This window comes from Zingiber officinale, chromosome 4B (genome assembly GCF_018446385.1).
Source record: "Zingiber officinale cultivar Zhangliang chromosome 4B, Zo_v1.1, whole genome shotgun sequence".
Classification (NCBI taxonomy): Eukaryota; Viridiplantae; Streptophyta; class Magnoliopsida; order Zingiberales; family Zingiberaceae; genus Zingiber; species Zingiber officinale.
Window position 1 is genome coordinate 106,193,372 of NC_055993.1, and position 15,494 is coordinate 106,208,865.

General features: G+C 39.7%; 1 long non-coding RNA gene across 2 annotated transcripts; it reads right to left on the reverse strand.

The window, feature by feature from the left end:
* Positions 1-779: 779 nt before the first annotated feature.
* Positions 780-3,270, reverse strand: LOC121975918. Of its 2 annotated transcripts, none has more exons than XR_006110483.1 (3): positions 2,871-3,270; positions 1,456-1,721; positions 780-1,046 (listed from the first exon to the last, which is right to left on the reverse strand). It is a non-coding gene; the product is annotated as an uncharacterized LOC121975918 (long non-coding RNA). The 2 variants fall into 2 exon arrangements; XR_006110482.1 differs by having other exon boundaries at positions 780-1,083.
* Positions 3,271-15,494: the final 12,224 nt, after the last annotated feature.

Sequence of the window (15,494 nt, forward strand, 5' to 3'; positions counted from 1 at the left end):
TCATGATACAGCATGTTATGAGTGACCCCAAAGGTAAGGTGGATTCGATAGTCAAGGTAATGTGATAGTCAAAGTCAAGATGAGGTGGTAATGAAAGTCAAGGTGTATGCATCTGAACAAACCACTTTCAACGAAATTCAACTCCCCAGTTCTCATGGACATGACTCCAAACATTAGTTTGACTGACTCTAATGTTGGTCAGACCTACAGGGCATATTTCCTCACTCCTCATAGGCATAGCTCTTAACATACACAAAAAAAAAAAAAAAAAAAAAAAATTAAAAGACAACACTTTTATGCATTGTTTGTAGCTGAAAAAATATTATTAAAAACATTATTGTAAAAAGTGCTTAAAGACAACACTTAAAAAGTATTATTATTTTTTTTTATAAAGATAATGTTTAAAAAATAGTCTTTTTATATAAAGACAACATTTTTATCATGCTTAAAAAATATTATTTTTTTTAAAAAAAGATAATATTTTTTAATGGATAGAAAGCGTTGTCCTTTTTAAAAATATAACTTTTTAACAAAAATAAATCTATTTACAAATATAACTTTTTAACAAAAGATAAATCTATTTACAAACAAAAAGCATGTATCCACAATCTTTTTAAAAATATAACTATTTAATACAAGATATAATTCCATACCATTCAAATACAAAATATGTACACATAATCCACAAATTAACTTTGAATCCATATTAAATTTATGCAAAATAAAAAACCCTTCTTACATTATATGTAGGGAAATGAACTCACAAACGTACTTATTTTATCTTTTATAACAAGATCGTCATCCATTAAGCTTAAATACAGAAAGTTTATATAAAGTTTCTTAAATACAGAGTTTATATAAGGAGACTAGTAAAAGAAGATGCTTTCTGAATTTCACATCAATACAGTTAAAATATCAAAGTAGCACCCTAAATAAATTTTGCATGCTCTCAAAATTTAAGTAACAGCCCCTTCATATTGACTCCAAGGTGACTTTGATGTAGCCATCTCCAAGATAGCGCACCCTAGACTCCAAATATCAAATACCTGCAGCAAGGTTACATCCATTTGAATGCTTGATGACCTAACCACACGATACACAATAGGAATTAGTTTAGATGCATAATTGATAAAAGTGTCACCTGAATAAAACAATAGCTACACTACTTTAAGACATCTTTTCATGTAAATGAGGCCAAGATTCATTTAACTGACCCCAAAAATTGGAACAAACATGGCTTGATGCTGAGTTGTATATTAGCTACACTACTTCAAGCCATCTTTGCACTAAGAGAACTTGGAGAATTAAGAGTAAAAGGTGGAGAAAACAGATCTAATCTAAACAGAAATACACTGCAGTGGGCCAACATCTATCTTCGAAATTCTCAATGCATTTTAATTAGTATGTACAAATAGGGGAACATAAAAAAATAACAATCATAAACAGAAGGTTTACTCTGCATTTGGGCCTTGATATCTAGCATGTGCACTTGATGAATTCTCTGCTACACTGAAACAAGATTGTAAAAAGGCCAGATGGCAGAGGCTCAAGTATCAATCAAGAAGCTGCGACAGTTATCGTACAAGCTTGCATATAAAGAATAATAGTACAACTAAGAATATTGACATAGGTTGTGCTGGAGATTCTGATTGAGTTTGTGATGGAGCTTGTGGGGGAGCCTCTTCAGGAGTAGGATGCTGAGCCACAGATGTTGCTGATGGCTGTCAACGCAAACATTAGGTTAAGAATTAGGTGGGTTGCTAACACTTTATAGTGAGATAGGTAACATAAAAAAAACCTGAGAAGCAGAAGCTCCTTTGGTGACTGCAGCTTTACGCTAAATGATTTTGATGCAGTAAGTAAATTAGCAATAAGAAATCAAAATAGCTATTGGAGAAGAAGAGGTTGAAATCATAAAAACAAGAAAAAGAATAAAAATAAGGAAATATTATAATTAGGCCACTCAGTAGAAATGGGAGTTTCAGCTTAGATAATCGTGTGAGACCAAACATCCAAAAATAATTTTAAGGAAAGAAAAAAACAACAAAAGCATGGAAAAGCAGAGATTTATATCTCATGAAAGTAGTAAATTATAGAAAATGTATACAATTAAGAGTAAAAAATTTTAAACGTTATACATGAGACAAGCCTATACCATTACATATAATGTATGAAACCAGAAAGTATCTAGTAGTCTGCAAAATAAATTTATTGGAAGAAAACTTCTAGAAAGTACTGCTCTTTCAAGCATTTAATTATGTACAAGATGCTCCGAAGCTGAAAAACCATTCTTAGAAAAAGCTTAGAAAGTAGTAAACGATCTTGTAACAAGAATTTTGCATGATGCACAACAACCAAAGAACAATGTAGAACAGAAAACAACTATCGGTGAACATCCTTCAACTTATAACACAAATTGGGTGAAGAGGGATGGGTCCAACACAGCAGGTAATTTCTTGCCTTCAGAAAAACAAATTACTTACCTTGGGTAAAAACCTTTCATTTTATCGTTCAACATTCCTTGAAAGCCAATCCCCAAAATGATCTTTTTTGCAACCAAGATGATCTTTTTGTAGAGAATACGTCAAGGTTTCAAGATTGGTTAATCTACTTCGATCAGCCATACCTCTTGAACAAACAATAAGAATAGGTTCCAGAGATGGCACAGAGCAGAGACCTAAAGATGCGAATTGGCATTGTATGTAGATCTAGGAAACTGGCATGACCTAACTTTACCGCAATTAAAAGTAAATGAATTCCTTGTCGTCATGGGGGGAACAGGGCTCCCCTAGAGATGCAAATTAGTGGGCATCCAAATCGATTAAAACGGAATAAAGAGAAGATGAGGAAAGTAGGAGGAAGTGTCGAACCCGGAGCTCGCAGCCGCTCGAGGAGGATCTCCTCGTTGGAGACCATGGTGAGACGGGCACCGACTTCCTCGCGGGCGGTGTCGCCGAACTTGGGCCACGACCGGCGTTCGAGAGCGTGCTTGCTGAGGAGGGCGCGCGTCGTCGTCGTCGTCACCCTCACCTTGTTGTCCGCGTCGTCGTCGTCGTCACCCTCACCTTGTTGTCCGCGTCGTCGAACCGGTACTCGATCACCTTCTTCACCCTGTTCTCATCAGGGCCAACCACCACCCGCGGCGGCAGTAGGAAATGGAGATCCTCGGCGTCGTCGTCCTCGAGCTCCCCAGCGAAGTTTCTGATAGTTTAAAACCTAACCGCATGAATTCTAAACAGCGAAATAAGAATTTCAATAGAAAAAATAAAAATATATGAACATGAATATTCGTTTCGTCTAGAAATAATCGTAACGGAAAGAAAAGAAAGGGGTAACAGCGCCTGAAAGATTTAAATGGGAACCAAAAATTCTCTTAAAATTAAACACTAAAGTTTTAAGGACCAACTCTATATATAAAGAGCATTTATTATCGATCATAGATGATAATAGATATGAGATTATAAATTTAATAAGCCTAAGTTAGATTATTTTAATGAGTTCGATTTATACTCATATGCACCACTTACAATTCAACCCACCAATTAGAGATAATAACTAACAATTTCCTATTTGGGTTATTTGTGAGTTGTATATAAAATACAAGTAAAATTTTAGTTGATATCAAACTTTATGGGTATAGAATACCCCTATAAACAATATGACCCATTAACTTCATTGGTATAGGACTAAAAAGGTCATATCTACTGTATATGATCGTAACAAGTCCTAACAGTAATCATAATATCAATGTCATTAATGACATAGATCAAGATGTAAATGTACAGAGTGAAAATTACATAAAATGTGATCAGTACATGTCCATTTTCAACTGGTCATAAGATGACCTTAAAAGAGGTCAGATCATATTTGCAAAATACTTTATGCTAAACTGCAATAGCAAATCATGATCAACTTTATGATTCCAAAAAGAATTTATATCATATTTACAAATACCAAATGCTAAACAGCAGTAGTAAATAATGATATCATTTTAAGATTGTCAAACAAACATATAAATTTTCATTAATGTTTTAAACTTTAAGTACGTACAATAATCAAAACAAAATGTTATCTTTATTATCAAATATAGAGCAATAAAATAAATAAAGACTTCCACTAGATGAGTTCTTCTTCCATAAGAAGGACTCTCATATCCACAACATGCGCATGAAACACCTTAGGCACCAAGCCTTTTGTGAGTGGATCGGCCAACATGGAATCTGTGCTGATGTGCTCCACCATAATCCGACAACTTTGAACTCTTTCTTTAATCACTAGAAACTTGATGTCGATGTGTTTGAATTTTGACGAACTGCGATTATTCTTCGCATAAAGTTCTGTGGCTTTCTTATCATAGTAGATCATCAGTGGCATGTCAATGCCATCAACGATCTGTAATGCTGTGATGAAGTTCCGCGACCAAATCCCGTGATTGGATGCTTCATAACATGCTACTAACTCTGCCTCCATAGTAGAAGTGGCTACTAGCGTCTGCTTGATGCTATTCCAAGATATAGCCCCTCTAACAAGCATGAAAATATAGCCCGAACTAGATCTCCTGTATCCAAGTATCCAGTAAAATCAGAGTTTGAATATCCAATCACCTCTAGATGATATGATCTCCGATACGTGAGCATATGTCATTTAGTTCTTTGCAAATACCACATCACTCTCTTTACCGCTTTCCAGTGTGACGGTCCTGGGTTACTAATATATCTACTTAACATTCCCACTATAAATGCTATATCTAGTTGAATACAAATTTATGCGTACATGAGACTTTCCACTACTTACGCATATGGGAATTGCTCTATCTCCTTTATTTCATGTTCAAGCCGTGGACACTGCTGCAAGCCGAACTTGTCACCTCTTGACACAGATGTGTCACCAGGTATACAATTCTGCATACCATGCCTTATAAACACCTTTTCAATATAGACCTGTTGTGAAAGTCCAAGAATGTCTCTTGAACTATCACGATAGATCTGTATGGCTAAAATAAAGGATGTTTTACCAAGATCTTTCATTTCAAAATTACCAGATAGAAATGATTTGGTTTGATGTAGCATACCCTTGTTATTGCTCGCAAGTCATATATCAACCACAAACAAAATAAATATAACAAACTCGCTCCCACTGAACTTGACATATATGCACTGATCAACGAGGTTCTCTTTAAATCCAAATAAGGTAACCACTTGATTAAATTTTTGGTACCACTGATGGGACGCATGCTTTAAAACATAAATGAACTTCTTTAATCTACATACTAGGTGCTTTGAGTCCTTAGACTCAAAGTTCTCTGGTTGCACTATATATATAGACTTCGCTATGTCTCCATTAAGGAATGCAGTCTTTACGTCTATTTGATGTAGCTCTAAATCATAATGAACTATAAGTATCATGATTACTCTAAGAGAGTCTTTCATCAACACAAGTGAGAAAGTCTCCTTATAATTAATATCTTCTTTCTAAGTGATTCCCTTGGCAACAAAATGAGTCTTATACTTGTCGACAGTGCCCCTTGAATTCCGCTTGGTTTTAAATATCCATTTACAACCAATGAGCTTCTTTCCTTCAAGTAATTTAACAAGTTCCCAAACGTCGTTGTCTACCATAGAATTCAACTCTTCTTGCATGGCGTTCTTGGAAAGATATAAGATCACTTTCTAACCTTATGTTAAAATCATGCTCTTAGAGATAAACATAATCATGAGAATTCGTAGTTCTCCGTTCCCTTGTGGATCGTCTTAAAAGCACTTGTGTTTGAGGTGGTTGAGGTACTTGCTCATCAAAATGAGACAATACTTCAATTTCAGTGGTAGGTTCCTCTAATTGCATTGAAGATGTCATGGAAATATCTTGGTTCACTGAATATGTGATACTTATAATGTGTGATATAATAATCATCCTGCTACTGATTGCACCAGTAGTGACCACAGGAGGGTTGCCAATGCTTTCCTCAAAAGATACTTCCATGATTTTATTACTCTCACTGTCCTCAATGAACTTGGTGTTTACTGTTTTGAAGAAGGATCTATTAGAGGGATCATAAAATTTATACCCTCTTAACTTTTCAGAATAATCTACAAAATTACAGCTAACTGTTCTTGAGTCCAGTTTCCTTTCATTAGGCCCGTAAGGCCTACCTTCAGCTAGACAACCGAAACGTGTAAATGCCTAATGCTAGATTTTCTATTCATCCACATCTCGAATGGGGTTTTAGTTACTGCCTTAATAGTACTCTATTGAGTAGATAAATTTGAGTGATTCACCCCACAAAGACTTTAGTAGAGAAGTAAAAGCTATCATACTTCTTACCATGTTTTTTAGGGTTCGATTGTGATGCTTAGTTATACCATTCTGACTGGGTATACCAGACATGGTATATTGAGGCATAATCCCACACTCAACAAGGTAGTTCGCAAAAGGTCCAGAACGTTGTTCACCTGATCCATCATATCGACTGTAATATTCTCCTCCACGGTCAGGTTGGACGGCTTTAATTTTCTTACCTAGTTGAAGTTTAACTCCGATTTTGAAAATTTTGAACATGTCCAAAGATTACGATTTCTCATGAATAAGGTACAAATAGCCAAATCTGGAATAGCCGTCTATGAAGCTAATAAAATATGTGTGTCCATTCTAAGATGTCTTAGGGAATGGTCCACAAATGTTCGTATGTATTAGCTTCAAAACATCACTACGACGGCTAGCCCCCTTGTTCCTTTTGTTAGTGGTCTTCCCCTTAACACACTCTATGCAAATATCAAAGTCCGACATGTCAAGAGAATCGAGAATTCCATATGACATTAACCTTTTAGGTGTTGTTTGAATATATGTTCTAAATGCCTATGCTACAACATGGAAGAATTCTCATCGGTCAATTTACGTTTCGTACCTATACTATGCATTATTATGTTGTCAACCGTAGGAGTAAAGATGTTCAATTTATAAAACTTATCAACCAAGAAACCATTGTCAACCACCACTGAATTAAGAAAATACTGAAAATTCTATTTCTAAATGAACAAGAATAACCTGATCTGTTCAAACAAGAAATTAAAATTAAATTTCGTCAAAAAGATGGTACAATAAATGTATTTTCTAAATCCAAAAAAAACATTGGTTTCTAAATAAAGCCTAAAAACAACAATCAACTCGACTTTAGCCTTCTTTCCATTTCCTGTATAGATGTATCTTTCACTATCAAGTGGAAGTCAGCTCTTGAGACAACCCTGCATAGTGACACTTATATGAATAGCACCGGTATCTATCCACCAAGTGTTAGTGGGTACAATAGCTAGATTGACTTCCAAACTAACAAAGTTGAGAAGTTTACCTTTCTTTACACGGCAGTTGACATACTTGAGGCAGTCTTTCTTCATATTGTTGGTGCAATATCCTTTAGGTCAAGGTTGACTGGGTTGACCAAGCTTGAGTTTTGGTCATAGTTTCAATTTTTGACAATACATGTAGACACATGGACAATGCAGGTGCAGTTGTTCATATGGGGAGATTCTGATCAGGGACTGATCAGTGTGAATGAAGAAGAGTCAAGTAGGTATACTTGACTGGAAGGAAACCTTGGTGAGTGAAGCCAGGTGAAAGTCCTAGTGAGTGAAGCTAGGCAGTATGAAAGTTCTGGTGAGTGAAGCCAGGCAGAAGAGAAAGTCCTAGTGAGTGAAGCTAGGCAGTATGAAAGTCCTGGTGAGTGAAGCCAGGCAAGAGAAATCCAGATGGGTTAAGGTTGACCAGACATTTGGTGAAAAGTCCAAGTAGGTCAAAGGGATTGATCGGATACTTGGCACAAGGAAGAAAAGACCAAGTAGGTCAAAGGGATTGACCGGATACTTGGCAAGAAGAAAAAAGTCCAAGTGGGTTAAAGAGATTGACCGGACACTTGGTGAGAGAGTCCTAGCTGGTCAAGGGTGACCGGATGCTAGGTTTTATGTACCAACAAGTCATGGTTGACCGGATGTTGGTTTGGGAGGCTTGGGACTTGGTTTTGGGTAAAAACCAAGAGCTGAATCAATCAGTGGATTGATCAGTGGATTGATCAGTGGATCGATCAGTGGATCGATCAATGGATCGATCAGTGGATCGATCCAGGCTTTTCCTAGCGAACAGAAAGCCTCTGGATCGATCAGTAGATCGATCCAGGCCTCCGGATCGATCAGTGGATCGATCCAGGCTTTTCCCAGCGAACAGAAATCCTCCGGATCGATCAATGGATCGATCCAGAGGTCTCAATCGATCAGTGGATCGATTGGGACGCTGCTGCTTCGCGCGATAAGCGCTGGATCGATCCGTGGATCGATTCAGACATTTTTCAGAGCACAGAGGCGCTCTGGATCGATCCGTGGATCGATCCAAAGCCTCCCCAATCGATTGGGAGCAATCCAATCGATTGAGATTCGACCGTTGGCGTCGTTTATAGCTGTTGGCGTGCGATTCCTTCTGTAGAACTTCACCGATTCATTCCAGATTCATCACAGCTCCTCCCCAGCACTCTCTAAGCTCCTCACCGCCAGTTCTTGAAGGTTCTTGGAGGTTCATCCAAGTCAAGAGGCGAGTTGCAACGAGAAGAAGAAGAAGCTAGGGTTTTTTACTGCATCTCTTGTAAGCTTTTGCTTATTCTTTACTACCCTTTCTTCTACTTGTATTGAGAGTCTTGTAGGGCTTCTCCGCCTTCGGTAGTTACCGAAAAGGAGTGTTTATTAGTGGAGGTGTGTGTGTGTGCGTGGATCCTTGGACTAGTCACCTCTTGTGAGGTGGATACCAAGTAAAATCCTATTGTTAGCATTGTTGTAGTTTGTTTCTTTGTATTCCACTGCACATCACTTTGAAGAAACAAGCAACGAAGCACGACGAGCACACGCGAAGCTATTCACCTCCCCCCCTCTAGCTACTTTTCGGTCCTAACAAGTGGTATCAGAGCGAGGTCGCTCTTCACCGGAATCATCGCCGGAAGGGTCAAGCATAACAAGAAAAGCTAGAGGGTGAAGAAGTTGGAGAAAATTCTTCAAGTTCAAGATTTTATCAAGCTCAACTTCAAGATGCAATTCCAAGATGGACTTGGATTTGATACAAGGGTGGCTCCACCATACACATCCACAAGCTTCGATTCTTGGAGATCAAGAATTGAAAATTTCTTGATGATGGAGATAGAGCAATGATTTGCTCTAATGGAAGGTTTCAAGGCTCCAACAAACTCTAAGGGCAAGCTTCTCAAGAAAAGCATATGGAGCTCGGAGCAAGTCCAAAGGTGCGAGGCCAATGACAAAGTGACCAAGCTTTTGGTAAATTTATTGCCAAGCACCATCCTTTGCAAAATTGGAGAATTTGAAGATACAAAGGATTTATGGAGCAAATTGGCCAAGCTTCATGAAGAGATCCCCTCCACTGTACAAGAGCAAGAAGTATCCAGAGAGGGTGACTCTTTGGAGCAAGACCAAGAGGAGGACTCCAAGGTTGAGAGATGCTCAACCTCCGAAGAAGAAGTCCAAGAAGAAGCTTCATCCTCAAGGGAATGCATCGAAGGGAACAAGGAGGGAGCATACTCCTTGTTTCATATTCAAGATGATGAAGCCTCCACCTCTAGGATTGAGGGGGAGCGATCCTTGGTGACGCCGGATCAAGAAGAAGGAGAAGCCTCTACATCCGGGTCAAGAGACGAAGAGGAGGAAGAAGATTCTACCTCCACAAGTCAAGAAAAATCAAATGGAGGGGAATCAAGGTCCGATCAAGAGGAAGCTTCCACCTCTGGATCCAAAGGAAAAGATGTCACCCCTACAAGCAAAGGTATAAATATTTCAATTAATAATAAAAAGCATATTATATGCTTTGAATGTAGGGAACATGGGCACTACAAAAGCAAATGTCCTAAATTGGCCAAGAAGAAGGGCCAAGTGGCACCAAAGGGTAAGGAGAAGCCAAAGGAGACCATCCCCGGAACAAAGAAGAGCAAGGAGCACATTGTGTGCTTCTCTTGCAATCAAAAGGGGCATTACCGGAGTCAATGCCCTAAGGGGAAGAAGATGGTCAAGGCTCAAGGAGGAAGCTCAAGTCAAGGGGGGGCCTCTAAGGTAAAAAGGAAGGTAACTTTTATTGAGCCTACCCCTTTACATCATGGTAAAAAGCATGCTAGTTCTAATCTTTATCATTTTAATGCAATTTACCATAAGAATAGAAAGCATGAGGGCTTTAAGGAAAATCATGTGGCCCTACATGCCAAAACTACCCAACCTAAGGTTAGGAAGGTAGATAGACACTTGGGCGGGAACACTAAGGATAATAGATACAAGCCCAAGAACAAAAATGCTCATGGACAAAAACCTAAGGATTTAATGATAGAAAATCAAGTCTTGAGGTCAAGACTTGATAAAATGGAAAAGACCCTAAAAAGGATGGAAAATATCCTACAAGGGCAAAATGAGCAATACCTAGGGCTAGGAAAATCAAAGTCATCCAATGGCCATAGAGGGTTGGGATACAAACCAAAGGCTAAGAAGGATGTGCCCTCGTACCATAGAGTTCCATATAGTTATGGAACAAACCCTAGGTCCAGTGGTCAAGCCAAGAATACTAGGGAAGTCATCCCTTAGAGTATTTTTGCGATAAATGTGACTAAGACTTCTAAGAAGTCTATGAAAGTCACTAACAAGGTCACAAGGGATGCTATCCCTATAGTTGACCTAGAAAATGTGACCAAGGCTTCTAAGAAGCCCAACAAGGTCACTAGGAAGGTATCTAGGGAAGTAATCCCTAGTGAGTACCTAGAGCATCCAAGGAGCACCAATAGGTGTTGGGTTCCTAGGAGCATCTTCTCTACCTCATAGATGGGTTAGAGAGTGTCAACTCTGATTAGAAGGGCAGTTAACTCAACTTTGAGGAAATTGACACTCAAGGAGCATTTTCAAGGTTTTTGTTAACCTTTGAAAATGAAATGAAATGATTATTTACTCCTTGAAAGAGTAAAATGTGCCTAATGGTGGAAAGATTGATTCTATCTAAAATGGCACAAATTGGGAAAACCTTGAGAAATACCAAGTTGGGATTTTGGTATTCTCTTGGAAATTTAAGGCAATCCGGGCCTTGGTTTATGTGATTACTCTTGATGAAAAATGGAATATGCCAACATTTGAGGACATGCTTATATTTTTTGGTGGCATAAACAAATCAAGAGAAATAGAAATGTCAATTTAGGTTTTGGCATTTCTGTGAAGCATTTAGGGCAATCTAGGTTAACTTTTTAAAGTTAAAACAAGTAGTATATTTAGAGTTTAGCTAAGTGGTTAAGGATACTTAGGTAGGTAATCTAGGTATATTTTATTTATGCTAAACCTTGCCATGTTTGGTTGGCCATTATATGCCATGACTTATTATGAAAAACTCAAAAATACCATGTCATGACATACATTCTGTTGGTGCAACCTTAGGTCAAGGTTGACCTGGTTGACCCGACTCGAGGTGACTTGACTCGAGTTGTATTTTGATGTTTGACTTGGGAAGATTGTTGATGCAACCTTAGGTCAAGATTGACCTAGTTGAGTTGTATGTTGATATTTGACGAAAAGAGAGTTCTATTCTTGATGTTTGACAAGAATAGATGTTTGGGAGATTGTTGGTGCAACCGTAGGTCAAGGTTGACCTGGTTGACCTGATTCGGGAAAAAGTCCAAGTATGGAGACTTGGCAACGGAAAAGTCCAAGCAGGGAGCTTGGCACCGGAAAAGTCCAAGTATGGAGACTTGGCACTGGAAAAGTCCAAGTATGGAGACTTGACACCGGAAAAGTCCAAGTATGGAGACTTGGCACTGGAAAAGTCCAAGTATGGTGACTTGGCACGGAGAAGTCCAAGCAGGGAGCTTGGCACAAGGGAAAGTCCTGGTGAGTGAAGTCAGGCAGTGAGAAAGTCCTAACTGGGATGTTAGGCAGTTGGAAAGTCCTGGTGAGTGAAGCCAGGCAGTGGCAAAGTCCTAACAGGGATGTTAGGCAGTGTGGAAATCCTGGTGAGTAAAGCCAGGTGAAAACCCTAGTGAGTGAAGCTAGGTGAAAGTCCTGGTGAGTGAAGCCAGGCAAGGGAAAATCCAGATGGATCAAGGGTGATCGGACATCTGGTGTTGGAAAGTCCAAGTAGATCAAGGGAGTGATCGGATACTTGGCACGAATAGGAAAATCCAGATGGATCAGGGATGATCGGACTTCTGGTGTTGGAAAGTCCAAGTAGGTCAAAGGGATTGACCGGACACTTGGCAGGGAGTTCTAGCAGGTCAAGGGAGTGACCAGATGCTAGGGATGATGTACCAACAGGTCAAGGTTGACCGGATGTTGGTGTGGAAGCCTTAGGTTTAGGGCTGAGAAGTTTGGATCGGTCTGGTGACCGATCCAGTGATACTGCGGTTGCCCTGATCGGTCTGGTGACCGATCAGAATCAGATCAGTGGCTCACTGATTGTAATCTGATCGGTCTGGAGACCGATCAGGAGGCAACGCAACCTCGCGAGAAGAAAGCCGTGGATCGGTCTGCTGACCGATCCACCCATGGCCTGATCGGTCGGCAGACCGATCAGGTATAGATCAGTGGCTGAGGAACCGAAGGCTGATCGGTCTATGGACCGATCAGGAGGTTCCCTGATCGGTCCACAGACCGATCAGGAGACGCCGATCAGACGAGGGACCGAAGCCTGATCGGTCTGTGGACCGATGAGGAGGTTCCCTGATCGGTCCATGGACCGATCAGGAATCTAGCCGTTGCGACGCAACGGCTAGTTCTCTGCTCTTCTTCTTCGCAGGTATAAAAGAAGGCTACAGGACTTCGGTGAATCTTTTTCTTCTGCTTCTTCTTCTTCCTTCTGGAAGTTCTCTCCTGCCTGAAGTTTCTGCTTCTTCTGGTGCTCCGAGCTTTGCTGAGCTCAACCGCTGCTGAAGCTTCGCGTGAGCTTCCCCGACAGTTTTCTTTACTGGCTTGCTGTTGCATTCGTCCGTGAAGTTGTTGCTTCCAGGACTTCAGTCGACGACGAGAAGGCAAGCTTGTATTGTTACATTCATTGTATTTACTTCTTGTATTCCTTGTATTCTATCTTGCTGTTGCGAGTTATTGTGGTGAGGTTTCTCCACCCACAAGGAGTTGATATTAGCTGGTTCTCCGGGGACTCATCCACCGACGGATTGATAGGGCTCGTCCACCTTACGGACACGCCGAGGAGTAGGAGTATCATCTCCGAACCTCGTTACATCCTTGCGTTGAGGTTTGATCTCTTCTCCTGTTTTCTTTCTACATTTAGTTTCCGCTGCGCTAACCCTAGTTTGTAGAAAGAAACGCGAGCAATTGGGGTCGGCTATTCACACCCCCCTCTCTAGCCGTACGAAGGATCCTAACACATACATCATGTAGTTATAGGAAATTTTCTTCTGAAAATTATTTCTTTTTGATGTATGCCATAACATTATCATGCATTATGTTATTTCCTTAAAATTAAGGACAAATGGCAGTTATCATCAAGTGGTATACCAAATGACATCCTAGGTGGATGTCTAATATCTCTAAAATGCCTAGATAGATATGCATGATCCCTAGAATAGGGCAAAACCAAAATCTCACATCTCACAAAGACCTATAAGATGACTTGTATGTGTTTTAGTGCACATTAGATACAAGTGAGATGTAAGGATGATGAACAAAACTCAACATGTTGATTTAGTGCATTCTTTTGAGTTTTAAGTTCATCAAAACACATAGTTATGTGTTTTCCCATCATTGGGAAAGCTAATGTACAAGTCATGTGCATTAAGCCCAAGGAACATGGTGGGATATTGGTTTGAAAATATTTTCAAAATGATTTTGGAAAACCTTGGTGAAGGCTATCTTTTGATAGTAATCACCAGTGAATAGTTAGACACAAACTTGAAGAAAATACTAAAGTTTTTGCAAGTTTTCAAGTTTGTGTCAATCTTTGAAAATATGAAGTATTTTCATAGAAAACTATTTTTCCTTGATAGTATATGCCCTAAATAATGCCTACACGAAATTTCATGATTTTTGTAGAATTTTCTAGGGGTTTCTGAAGTTGGCTGATTTTGAAGTTCAGCAACTATCAGAGCTCCGATCGATCCATGGATCGATTGGAGTGCCTGAATCGATCCATGGATCGATTCAGAAGACAAGTCTCCCGCGAGCAGAAGCTCGCTGGATCGATCAGCCAATCGATCCAGGAAGTCTGAATCGATCAGTGGATCGATTCAGAAAGGTTCAATCGATTGGAACCCAACTCCAATCGATCCAAGCTGCTGATTTTGGCTGGGAAAGCCTGATTTCAGCATCTTTAAACCTATTTTAGTCTAGGTAACCATTCCAAACCTCTCAAAATACATTTGTATACATAAAAAGGGTGTTTTCGTGTTGAAAACAAGGATGGATTGGTTAAAGAAGACTATATTGAAGTCTAGGGTGAGGTTTGTTTCAAATTTTGAATATTTGAACCTCAAAGCTTCTAAATTTGGGTTACCTAAAGGATTAGGGATTCCAAGTCATTGTTGGTGCAATGACAGAAGTTACCACCATGTCTTTAAGGGGAGGGACTCTTTAAAGGCATGAACATTATTTTTCATGAAGCTTGGAAGGTGGTTAACCTTCCGTTAAGTGGATAATGCTCAAGGATGGGCATTTGCCTACATTGAGGAAGAATGTAGGGTTAAGGATAAATGACGGGTATGGGACCTTCATTTGGGTCATTAGACCATGTTAATGCTCCAGGGCGAGCATTGTTTGAAAATGAAGGGAATGAGTTCTTCATTATCGTGTTGGTCACAACGAGTGAAGTTGTGAACAACGATGAGCAACTCTTCAGGGGGAGAGTTTTCAACAATGGGGCATTTGTTGAAGTGTGCCCAAAATTGAGGCACGGGTTGATGTGTGCTTAAAGATGGGTTGATGTGTGCCAATAGGGGGAGAATGTGTGGTTTAAGTTAGGCCTTCATTACCTATGGGGGAGGTCATAGGAGGAGAATGAAGGGAACCAACATTCATACTTTGGCATGAAAAGAGTTAAGGCTGTGGGATTAGCATAACTCAGAGTAGTCCTAACTTAAAGGTATTGTCAAACATCAAAAAGGGGGAGATTGTTGGTGCAATATCCCTTAGGTCAAGGTTGACTGGGTTGACCAAGCTTGAGTCTTGGTCATAGTTTCGATGTTTGACAATACATGTAGACACATGGACAATGCAGGTGCAGTTGTTCATATGGGGAGATTCTGATCAGGGACTGATCAGTGTGAATGAAGAAGAGTCAAGTAGGTATACTTGACTGGAAGGAAACCCTGGTGAGTGAAGCCAGGTGAAAGTCCTAGTGAGTGAAGCTAGGCAGTATGAAAGTCCTGGTGAGTGAAGCTAGGCAAGGGAAATCCAGATGGGTCAAGGTTGACCAGACATTTGGTGAAAAGTCCAAGTAGGTCAAAGGAATTGATCGGATACTTGGCACAAGGAAGAAAAGAC